Source organism: Jatropha curcas, chromosome 1 (genome assembly GCF_041381405.1).
Source record: "Jatropha curcas cultivar XTBG-Jc1 chromosome 1, XTBG_Jcur_1.0, whole genome shotgun sequence".
Classification (NCBI taxonomy): domain Eukaryota; kingdom Viridiplantae; phylum Streptophyta; class Magnoliopsida; order Malpighiales; family Euphorbiaceae; genus Jatropha; species Jatropha curcas.
In genome coordinates, this window is record NC_143151.1 from 8,480,417 (window position 1) to 8,492,490 (window position 12,074).

The window sequence follows — 12,074 nt, forward strand, 5'->3', positions numbered from 1 at the left end:
ATGAGGGCTCGAAAAGAGATTTTGCCTCTTAATGAGGGCTCGAAAAGAGATTTTGCCTCTTAATGAGGGCTCGAAAAGATGTCTTGCCTCTTAGAGGACTTGAAAAGAGATTTTGCCTCTTAGAGGACTTGAGAAGATATTTTGCCTCTTAATGAGGGCTTGAAAAGATGTTTTGCCTCTTAATGAGGGCTTGAAAAGATGTTTTGCCTCTTAGAGGACTTGAAAGAGATTTTGCCTCTTAGAGGATTTGAAAAGATGTTTTGCCTCTTAATGAGGGCTTGAAAAGAGATTTTGCCTCTTAATGAGGGCTTGAAAAGATGTTTTGCCTCTTAGAGGACTTGGAAAGATGTTTTGCCTCTTAATGAGGGCTTGAAAAGAGATTTTGCCTCTTAGAGGGCTTGAAAAGAGATTTTGCCTCTTAATGAGGGCTCGAAAAGAGATTTTGCCTCTTAATGAGGGCTCGAAAAGATGTCTTGCCTCTTAGAGGACTTGAAAAGAGATTTTGCCTCTTAGAGGACTTGAGAAGATATTTTGCCTCTTAATGAGGGCTTGAAAAGATGTTTTGCCTCTTAATGAGGGCTTGAAAAGATTTTTTGCCTCTTAGAGGACTTGAAAGAGATTTGTTTTATTTTTGTTTTTTTTCTTTGAGAACCAAGGGTCCACCTAAAGTCGAAATGATCAAATGGCTTGATTTTGGATGAAAAACGGTTGGTTATTGGTTAGGGTTTCACCCTAGGTTTTATGTAGAAAAAGGTTAACCATTAACCGGGTTCTACCCTGGGTTTGTGTAAAAGAGATTGACGATGGTTGGGTTTCACCCTGGGTTGTGTATGTTTTTTTTTTTTAACACTTGCCCCTGAATCCGACTTGGAGGATTTTGCCCCCTGCTTGAGAGAATTGATGCCCTTATTAGCTGAAATAGAATTTCTTCGTAATGAAAGACTAAAAAAATTCCGTGATTACTTCTGTGATGGGAGAATGGTGAAGGTTCTTATCACTTCTTGCCCCGAGAATGGTGCTGACCATGGAATACTTCAAAACATTGGTGTTGTACTTGTCCAATCGATTGAGAAATCAAAGAGAACAAAGCCACTTATATGACTCGAGGAAACGGACAATGTGGATGACATCGCTCGTCTGAAGGGATCGAAGAAATGATGGTCCGAGTGGAGACGAGGTATTAAAGAAGTACCTCTCAATGATTATATTTGACATTTTTTAGGGTTGTTTTGGAAACCCCGGGGAGTGAATTGACATTTTCCTCTCTCTCTTTTTTTTTTCGAGGAATGACTCAAAGAGTGACGCTTTCAAAACGAACTTTTGAGAATGACTCGATCTTTGTGACCCGTTGTGGAATGACCACTGGTGATGGAGACTTGATTTTGGAGACTCGATTTAGAGACGCAAATTTTTCTTGTAGTGAATTTTGACTCGAAGGAACTCAATAATTCCTGGAAAAAAATGATTTATATACTCCCAAGGAGACCTTTGAAAGCACTTTTTTCTTTTTTGCCTTAACTTTTGCCTAGTAGCCGCCCTTTCGGGTTTTCGACTCTAGCAGGCTCTTTGCCCTAACTTTTGCCTAGACCGCCCTTTTGGGTTTTCAGCCTAGCGGGCTCAATTCTTGCCTGAAGCCGCCCTTTCGGGTTTTCAACTCCAGCTTTTATTTTTCTTTTCTTCTCTTTTTTTATTATTTTTATTATTTTTTTTATATATTGGCAAAGAGAAAATGCTTTTTATGATGCAGACTTATGTTTGTGACCGCGCCTTTCTGGCTGCCTACGTATCTCCAAGAACTCTTCGGGGGATGGGGAGAATCAGGTCTTTCGTAGTTCCTTCAGGGATGCGAACTTTGTGCTCGGCTGGTGCGGAATTCATCTCCGTCTTTATGTTAGTGCGGAATTCCTTTCCGTCTTGGTGCGGAATTTATTTCCGACTTACTGTTGGGGCAAAATTCAATTTCGCCTTAATGCTGATTGTGGAATTCATTTTCGATTTGGTTTCTTCGGGATTCCTTCCCGACTTGATTTCTTCGCGGGATTTCTTCCCGGCTTGATTTCTTCGCGGGATTCCTTCCTGGCTTGATGTCTTCGCGGGATTCCTTCCCGGCTTGATGTCTTTGCGGGATTCCTTCCCGGCTTGACGTCTTTGTGGGATTCATTCCCGACTTTGATGTCTTTGCGGGATTCATTCCCGACTAGATGTTGATGCAGACTTCATTTCTGACTTGATTTCTTCGCGGGATTTCTTCCCAGCTTGATGTCTTTACAGGATTCATTCCCGACTTTGATGATGTTGAATCAACTTATTGACTCGAGCTCGTATGATAGTGATGACCCTAGGCGAATCTGACTTTGTTGTTGTAGTGGTTTTACCACTGGTTGACTGAAATTTGACTTGTATTCATCACAAAGAGTTTTGAATACCCACATTGTGGTGGTAACTTGAGTGGCTTGAGTGTTGAAGAAGCTCTTATGCTTTGAGATTGTGGCTTCGCCATGTTTGAATTCTTGAGGTTAATTTGATTCCTTTTCTTGAACTTTATCTTCCTCTGAATTTGAAACTTATTTCCTCAATGGTTCTCCTCTCCATAAGGAATTTTGAGGAGACTCTTCCTTGAGAAATGATCCTTGTTTATAAGGACACTTGTACTTGTGCCATGCTTGGCGCTTGATTTTTCAAGGTGTTTGTTGTCATTCAATTTGTGGAAATGACTGCTTCTTTTAACTTGCTTTTTCAAAATGTGAGCAGCCGCTTGGTCTTTGTCCTTATGGCTGAAATGATTTGTCATCTACCCTTGATGGGCTTGAATTTAACGGAGAGCTTGCAGTTGACCCGTTTTTTGACAACTTGATTTCCTGTAGCTTTGTCCTTGATTTCTTTCTTTTGTGCAGAAGTTCCTTCTGACCCATTTTTTCTTTTGCTTGTTTGCTTCCTTTTGACTAGGGGTTCCTTTTGTCCCGTTTTTCCTTTTGCTTGCTTAGAAGCAGCCTCTCCATAAAGAATTTCGAGGCAACTTGATTCTGAGATGTATGGATAGCATTGCGACTTCGTGCAGACCCAACCTAATTCCAAACATAACTTCTTTATTCTGTCGCTTTTAAGCTCGAAATTCAGACACCTCTTTATCAGAGCATCTTCCATTCCTAGGTTTTCGGAGAAACCATTCTGGCCCTAACCCCTTCAATTGGCTTTGCCTCGGTACTATTTGAAGTCTTGCGTGCCCTTTGCTGGATCCTTTCCATGATTACCCTTCAAAACTTCCCCTTTGATGGTGCTTCTTAGAATGCCCCCAGCTTTGATTGATGCAGAGCAAATGAAAGGATGCATGCATTTTTCTTTGCCAATTTTTATTATCTTTTTTTTTTATCATTTTTTTAAATTTTTTGTATTATTTTTTTTCGATTTATTTTTGCTTTCACAGGAAAGGATATGGAAAGAGTATAAACATGATTGGAACGTAAACTGATCCCTTTTTATTGATAAGACAAAATTTGTGTATAAAAGACACTTAGATTTACAAATTTAAATTGGATGAACACTTGAATGGGAATGAAAATGAAAAGAAAAAAGAAACTAGACCCTAAAAGATAGACTCTAGGTGGACTGTGATGGACTAGGATTGGATTGATTGTAGTGACTTTGTTCTTCTCGATGCTCCAATCAATCAGACATGTTGTTGTTGGTCTCGAACAATTCCTTTGTTCTTTTAGAGGCTTGATCTCAACCTTCTCAGACACAAACTTCATTCATTTCTAAGAAAAGTTCGAAAGGATCGAACGATTCTTGTTCAACAATTTTTTGCATTAATCCCATGGTTAGGCAAGGGATTGGTTGATGTTCAGCTTGCTCTTGGGGATGATGGTCCTATTGTCAACCAGGTCTTGTAGACGGTTTTTTCAAAGTCCAGCATGATTCTGCTTCTTGTATGAGTCTTCTTTGAGTTGACCCAACTGGATTAAGTCTTCCACCTTAGTTGCAGTCGCAATGAGCGATTGGAACGTAGGCAAGTACTGTGTTTGAAGCTGTGACTGGTAGACAGGCAGTAAATTCTTGATTATTATGTCAACTTGTTCCTGTTCAGAGGGTCGGTTGATCATTTGAGCAGCTTTGGCTCTCCACCTCAAAAGGAACGAGGAGAAGGGCTCATTGTTCTTTTGTTTAGTGGTTTCCAGCTCCCTCCGGGTAACATCCACTTCGATATTATAATGGTACTGCGTGTTGAAAGCATTGCATATGTCCTCCCAATTCTTCATTTTGGAACGATCCAAGCTTACAAACCATCTTAATGCAGCACCAGTCAAAGATTGCTGAAACAACTGAGCAAGGAGCTCGCTGTTCAGGCCAAACGGGTTGAGGGCACCCACATACATTTTCAGGTGCGTTTTGGGACAAGTGGTTCCATCAAACTTGTCCATGTTGGGCATTTTGAACTTCGTGGGCAATCTTGCTTCAGGGAACAAGGACAAGGAGTCCATGTCCACCATTTCCTTGTGTGTCTTAAGGGCAATAATAAACCTTTCCAGGAGTTCTAGTTTCTCTCTCATTTTTTGAGCTTCCAGCTCAGAAACAGTTCTGGAGGGCATGTCATCCAGGTTAAGGGCAGGGTTTGTTGGTTCAGCAGCAGGACCCTGATTAGAGGTAGTAGGTCCACTTCCCCCGGCGGAAGCCCCATTTCCATTACCACCGCCTAGTTCGGCTATTAGGACAGTCCTCTGGGCAGCCAATGCCTCATTCATTCTAGCCTCCATTCTGGCTTCCAGTTGTTCGATGAGGTTTTGGATGTCAGTGAGTGATGCCATTGGTGCAGTCGGGGTTGTTGGACTTGTGGGTGAGAGCTCAGTTGGTGTTTCGGGTACAGGTGATCTTTGGAGGGGTACCTGTAAAAGGACATAGTCAAAATGATTAGACTATCCTATATAAGGTGTTTTCATAGGTTATGTGAGATAGTGTGTGGTAGGGTAGTGTTGGTATGCTAGGACACCTAGGGTAGGACCCAATGGGGTGTGATATGTAAGGTGGAGTGCTTAGGGCTAGACACCTCGACTTTTCGAAAGGCCCTAAGTTCTCAAGAAAAAAAATTTTGGGCCTTAGGGCCAAAATGTGAATTTTTGGGCCTTAGGCCAAATTGGGAATTTTTGGGCCCTTGGGGCCAAATAGGGAATTTTTGGGCCTTTGTGGCCAAGAATGTGAACTTTTGGGCCTTAGTGGCCAAATTGTGAACTTCTGGGCCTTAGGGGCCAAATTGAGAATTTTTGGGCCTCTGTGGCCAAATTGGAAATTTTTGGGCCTCTGGGGCCAAAATGGGTATTCTTGGGCCTCTGGGGCCAAATTGAGAATTTTTGGGCCTCTGTGGCCAGATTGGAAATTTTTGGGCCTCTGTGGCCAAATTGGAAATTTTTGGGCCTTAGGGGCCAAAATGTGAACTTCTGGGCCTTTGTGGCCAAATTGGGCATTTTTGGGCCTTTGGGGCCAAATTAAGAATTTTTGGGCCTCTGTGGCCAAAATGTAATTTTCCAGGTCTCAGGGACCAAAATGTAATTTTTCAAGTCTCAGGGACCAAAATGTGATTTTCCAGCTTTGAAATGGAATGTTTTTTTTTGTGAAGTATGGGATGAATGCGTGAATGCGCACAACATCACAACATAATTCATTTTTAATGGAATGATTCAGCATCATTGGGTGCATACAGTCCTAAAGGATAGGTTCTATAGGCTATGAAACAAATAGAGAATTGGCTTATTAAGGGACCCTTGAACCTTGAGTAAGGATATACCTAACCACATGTGAAACGAAGAGTTTCGCGTGGGTCCAACGGTATGCATACTCATGGGCCATCCCCAAAAGGATTAGGGATGGTTTGCGGTAACAGGGAGGACGCTTTGGCTATCCGTCGACATAATCAAAGAGACCTGCCGATCAGCGCTACTTGCTATCCAGACTCAGAAATTTGAAGAGAGAGAGAAGAAATTCATTTGAAATTCATTTTTTTTATGCAATGGAGAAAAAGATTCTCAATCGTGCAAATAAATGAACAAATTAAAAATGTTTTAATTTAGTTGTACAATCAAGTTCAAGTTCTCCTTATCCCGTATTCTTAAAGAAAGAATACTGGATTTTTTTTTTGTTGGGGTACCCTGCAAAACAAAGCATAGTAAATAATACCCTAAAGAAGGGCAGGTTAGTTTACGCAACAATTGTAGTCCTCTTCATGCAAAATGATTACACGAGTCCCCAGTGAAGTCGCCAAACTGTGAACCCCTCCCCAAACATCATAGCATATGAATGCATATGACAAAGGACAGAAATGCACGTGATGTGTGAGTCGCCACCTTGTTTAATTATTTTAGGGTAAACTAGGAAAAAACCCTAAGTGACTCCAATCTTAATTAACCTAATTACTAGATTAATTAACCCAATGTTAAAGCATGGTCTACGAACTCGAGATGGATCCTGAGACTATGTCATGCTGATGAACTAACCTATGAATGAATGCTTTGCAGGGTGATTAATGTGATTTAGACCAATGAAATGTGATTTTGACTTGCCGCTCGGGGTTAAATCCCAAACGTGCCTACGTACTTCCGTTTGAATGGAAGATCAAAGTCGACGTAGTTCGATAGGCCTTCTTTGAAGGGCTTTGAATGGGTATGCTTAATGCATGAGTGTGTGTATGCTTCGTGCATTTTGTTTAGGCATTTTGCCAAAGAATTGATTTTTAGGCATTTGATGCCAAAAATGTTGATTTTAGTGGCTTTTAGCCAAAAAGATTGATTTAGGCAATTGTTGCCAAAAATGATTAATTTTAGGCGATTGTCGCCAAAATGATTGATTTTAAGGTTTTTAGCCAAAAAAGAGTGATTTAGGCAATTTGATTGCCAAAATGATGTTGATTGGGCGATTGTCGCCAAAATGATTGATTTAAGGCTTTTAGCCAAAATAAGTTGATTAATTTTAAGGCATTTTGCCAAAAGATTGATTTAATTGTAGGCAATTTGTTGCCAAAACGTGATCGATTAAGGCTTTTAGCCACAATTATTAATTAATTGGACTTAAGCCAGATTTGTTTGAAATAAAGGCGATTACACCATAGCTATTAATTAACTAGGTATTTTAAGCCAATATTGTCGGATTTAGGCTTTAATACCACGATTATTAATTAACCGGGCATTTAGCCTAAATTTATTTAATTGAGGCAATTTGTTTGCCTAATGATGACATGGATGAATTTATGCAGTTGTAGAATTATTAGGAGTAGAAAAGAAGCATGCATGAAGTGCTAAAATTAAATAGGCAGAGTTCAGTTCATGTACTTGATTTAATCGTCGACCGCTTCTTAACTCCAGGTTAAGCTCCTCGTTAGGGGAATTAATTTTAATTTAATTTTAAGTGACCAAGTATCACAAAAATAAAATAAAACTAAAATTAAAAAATGCAAGAAAGCAGTAAAGAATCGCAAAGAGCGTAGGGAGAAGGAGCGTCCGTCAACACAGACTGAGTGAGTCAAACAGAAGGCCCGGAGGCTGCATTTATAGGGCAAATCGGATTGTTTCGGCGGTTGGGCCGCCGGAGCTCGGCGGCCTGGCCGCCCGGTTGAGGCGGCTGAGCCGCCGGATCTCGGCGGCTCGGGCCGCCGGAACTCGGCCGCCGGGCCGCCGGGTTTAGGCGGCTGGGCCGCCGGGTTTGGGCTGCTGGGCCACCAGAGCTCGGTGGCCGGGCCGCCGGGTTGAGGCGGCTGGGCCGCCGGGTTTAGGCGACTGGGCTGCTGGATCTCGGCGGCTCGGGCCGCCGGGTTGAGGCGGCTGGGCCGCCGGTGAGGGCGACCGTAGCCGTCGGTGAGGGCGGCCACAGCCGCGGTCGCCGGCGGCGATAGCGGCTACCGCCGCCGTGAAGGGGGGTCGCCGCCGCCGCAGCGGCCGGCCCACTTTCTAGTTTTACGCTCCGGAGGCTTTTCCGGGAGCTCCGTACGTCCAAAAAATATTCCGGGACCAGTTTCGCGATCCTCGCGACGTCCCGGACGTTTTAAGTACCATATTGGCATACTTCCGGTAAATTTCCAAAATGGCCTCTGGTCCGATCGAACTGTTTGCAGTCCGAGAAAACTGGCTTTTTGAGCCTCAAAAAATTAGGTATTCATAGGCGATTGCAGCCGCTGTCGTCGCCTTTAAGGGCGACCACCACTGTCGCGGCCGGGAAAACTGGCCCCTTTTTTTTTTTTGAGCCTCAAAATTTGAGTACTCACAGCATCCTTTTTTCTTTTCCCTCTTCAAATAAGGGTTTTGAAATATAGAGAGACACAATATTTAAAAACTGTCTGCGTCGCGCCTCTCCACAATCCACTCATTTTCACTGCCACCGCCTTGTGCCTTCTAATTAGTGTCTTTCGATGACTATAAATAACAGGGAAAAACTGCCTCCACATTTCTTTATTGCATCTCAACTAAAAGCATGGTGGTTATAGAATTTTTAATGTCATCAACAATGTTTTTCTTCTTGTTTCCTTTTTTTCTGTTACCTGGAACAACATTTTGAGATTGACTACTGTTAGGGACAACCACAAAACCTTCTTGGTCTTCAGTTAAGCAGTTCAAGTCCAACAGTTGAAAAGTAGTGGATGTATCTTCAGTATGTGTGCCCGAATCTATTGGGATGTCATTAAGATCAAATAAAAATCATTGATTCATAAGGTATAAAAAATTATTGCGCTTATTTTTAGAAACTATATGAATGCAATTACATGTTCTAATTCTAGTTGAAATTTATATGTAGCCATATTGTAGGAATTGAGGAGACTGTTGGTTTAACCAAAAATTTTAGCTCCAAATTTTCGCTAAATTTGGGCACATATTATTGAAAACTGTCAATACGTAATATAGATGTGGGAAAATTAAAATTTCAAATTGTAAAAATCAAATTTGAAAACTTTGAATTCTCAAAATAATTAAAGCATTTCCTTAAATATTCCCTCCATTTCAGGCATTACTTGCAAATAAATGTTCTCTTGGGACTCTCTCTTTGTGAGTTGGCTCCATCAAAACTAAAAAACAATTAATGCAAATTAGGGGTATATTAGGTAAAAAATGGAACAAATATTCAGTTTAGCTACGACCTTAATTCATGTGCATTGTGTGTTTTCTCTAAATAAAGAGAACAGAGAGAGTATTATTTATTTATTTTCCTTTTATTTAGTTCTTATCTACTCATTACTCCAGTGCTTACTCGTCCATTTTATTTTTACTTATTTAAGTTATTGTTTCTTTATTTTCTTTATTATACAAGTTGTTCATGAAACTAGTCTTGCCCAGTTCGTGCTACTGGTTTTATTTTCTTTACTATTTATCTTCCAATCATCTAGTCCTTTGATTTAGTTGTTGGCTCAAGGGTCAAAATTTAATCTCGGGATTTTGATGATTAATACAAAATAAATAAATTTAAATTATATTATTTGTGCTAATATTATTTTATGTAGAATTCTTTTGGAAAGAAATCGTACAAGGCAAGTCTTACATTAAGTGTGAAGATATTCGAAGACCCTAGTGGCTAGGTATTTAGGACACTTTGTAGGATAGAGAGAAAATTCATATATGAGCACATAAATTAATTTTTCTCTCTCAACAAAAATAATTTTTGAAAATTAGATTTTTCAAAATAAATTCTTTTATTTGTTTTCGAAAAATATTCTTTAAAATTGAAATGATTTAATTACCTAAAACTAAAGAGATTTTATCTCTAAACGATTTTGGTAATAAATCATACATTATCTTTTTTGGAAATTCCTTTGAAGATCTAAAAGTACTTCAATTTATTTTCTTACCTTAAAACGAAGAAAGAATCTTTTTCGTTTTTAGTAAGAGCATCTTTTCGAAAAATATTTTCTAAATAATGATGCCGAAAATCTTTTTGTTTAAAGGAAAGTAAAATCGTTTTTATTCTCTTACCAAAAAGGATAAGATAAACTTTTGGTAACTAAGATTTTCGTATCTTCTAAAATAAGGAAAGAAGATATTCTGATTTCAAAATGAAATATTCACTTTCCAAAAGTAAGAGGCTCGAAGCTCTCTATATAAAGGAGTGTTTCACTCTTGGAACGTCGGTGAAGTAAGAGTTTTCGTTTTAAGAGCTTTCTCTCATTGATCAAATCTTTATCTCTCAAAACTTACTCTCTACCCCCATTTTTCTTTTCATCTTTGCACTTAACATTTTTATCTTTAAAGAGAAAAGAATTTTTTGTAGCTACTTTTATAAAACGGTTCTGTGTTCTAAACAATTTTCTAATCTGATAAATTGTTTTTCCTGTGCTTATATGTGCATTTCTTTCTGTCTATTTAGATTTTGTAATCTATGGTAGACAGGCTTTTATTTGATTGAACATTTGTGTAATAGCTTGGGTGATAAGCTATTGGGAAAGAGGTTATCAAGCGACCTTCTCCTTGTGTGAGATTTTAATGTCTTGAATTGAGTTTCTGTACTCTGCCAAAAACAGAAAAGGTTGACGTTAACTAGAACCTTTGGAAAATCTAGTGGGATAAAAGGGTAGATCTAGGTGTTGATCTATTGCCTTGTACTGTTGGTTTGTCTCTTACCCTTGAAAAGAGATAACATAGTTGAGGATCTTAAGATGCATCTTGGGGAGTTGATGTAGGCGAGTTAGTGCCGAACCACTATAAATCACTGTGTTGATCTTTTAATTTCTGAAGTTTGATTGATACTGCTTTTATTACACTTCTGTTTACATTTTAGAAATGCTAAAGTTGAAAATGAATTTGATGTTCTAAAACTGTAATAAGTCTTATCTTTTCTGAACATTAGACCTCTGGAATTCTGATAAGTGAATATACCATGTTCTAAACAGTTCTTCTATTCACAGTATATTTCACTGCTTGGGTTTCTAATTAATTTTCTAAACTTTATGGGGAAGTTCTAATTACAATAGCTTTCCATCATAAAGTAGTTCTGATACTTGATTAAGGCTTTGTGAAGCAGTTCTAAATTCAATAACTGTCTTTCACACAGTCTTATGTGATTTTCTAAACTTTATGAGGAAGTTCCAATTTCAATAGCTTTCCTTCATAAAGAAGTTCTAATATTGAATAAGTCAGTGTGAAGCAGTTCTAATCGATAGCAGCACTTTGCACAGACTTTCTATCTTTTATGAATAGAACATTGTGAGGTGATTTTAATCCATATTTAATTCTCACGAGTTCTTTATTTTTCCGCTGCACTTAGAATTCTATATTTTGTTTTGAAATTCTAAAATTTATATCTGTTTTTAGAAAATCCAATTCACCCCCCCTCTTGGGTTGTGCCATACATATACGGGACCCACAATCTGGTATCAGAGCTTTGGCTCTTGACTTACCAAAGCTTAACCGCTTAAAAGATAAGATCCCATGGCAACCCCACTTCCTCTTACTTCTTTAGAAGGACAATCTGTTTCTAGACCTCCTTTGTTCAATGGCTCTAATTACTCTTACTGGAAAACTAGAATGGATAATTTCATGAAATCAGTTGATATAAACTGCTGGAGGAATGTTATCACTGGTTCTCGTATTCCCATGAAAGTTGTAGGAGATGAGTTAGTTAGAAAAACAGAAGAAGAATATACAGATGTTGATTGGAATGACATTGCTATAAATGCAAAAGCTATTAATATTCTTCATTGTGCTTTAGATGCAACAGAATACAACAAAGTGTCTGGATGTAAATCTGCGACAGAGATATGGGAAAAACTTAAAGTTACCTATGAGGGTACAGATAGAGTAATGGAATCCAGAATAAATATCCTTTGGAGAGAATATGAAATGTTTAGTATGAAAGAAGGAGAAACTATTGCAGAGTTAAATTCTAGATTTACTAATATAGTTAATCCTTTAAGAACTCTCGGTAAGGAAATTTCAGAAGATGAGCTTGTTAAGAAAATCCTTAGAATTCTACCTAGAAAATGGGATTCTATAGGAACTGTCATGAATTACAAAGAGACTCCCATCACTTATGATTATCTTCTAGGAGCTCTTGTTTCAGAAGAAATGAAATCTTCTTTGACAACAGAAGATAAGAAAAAGAAAGGACTGGCT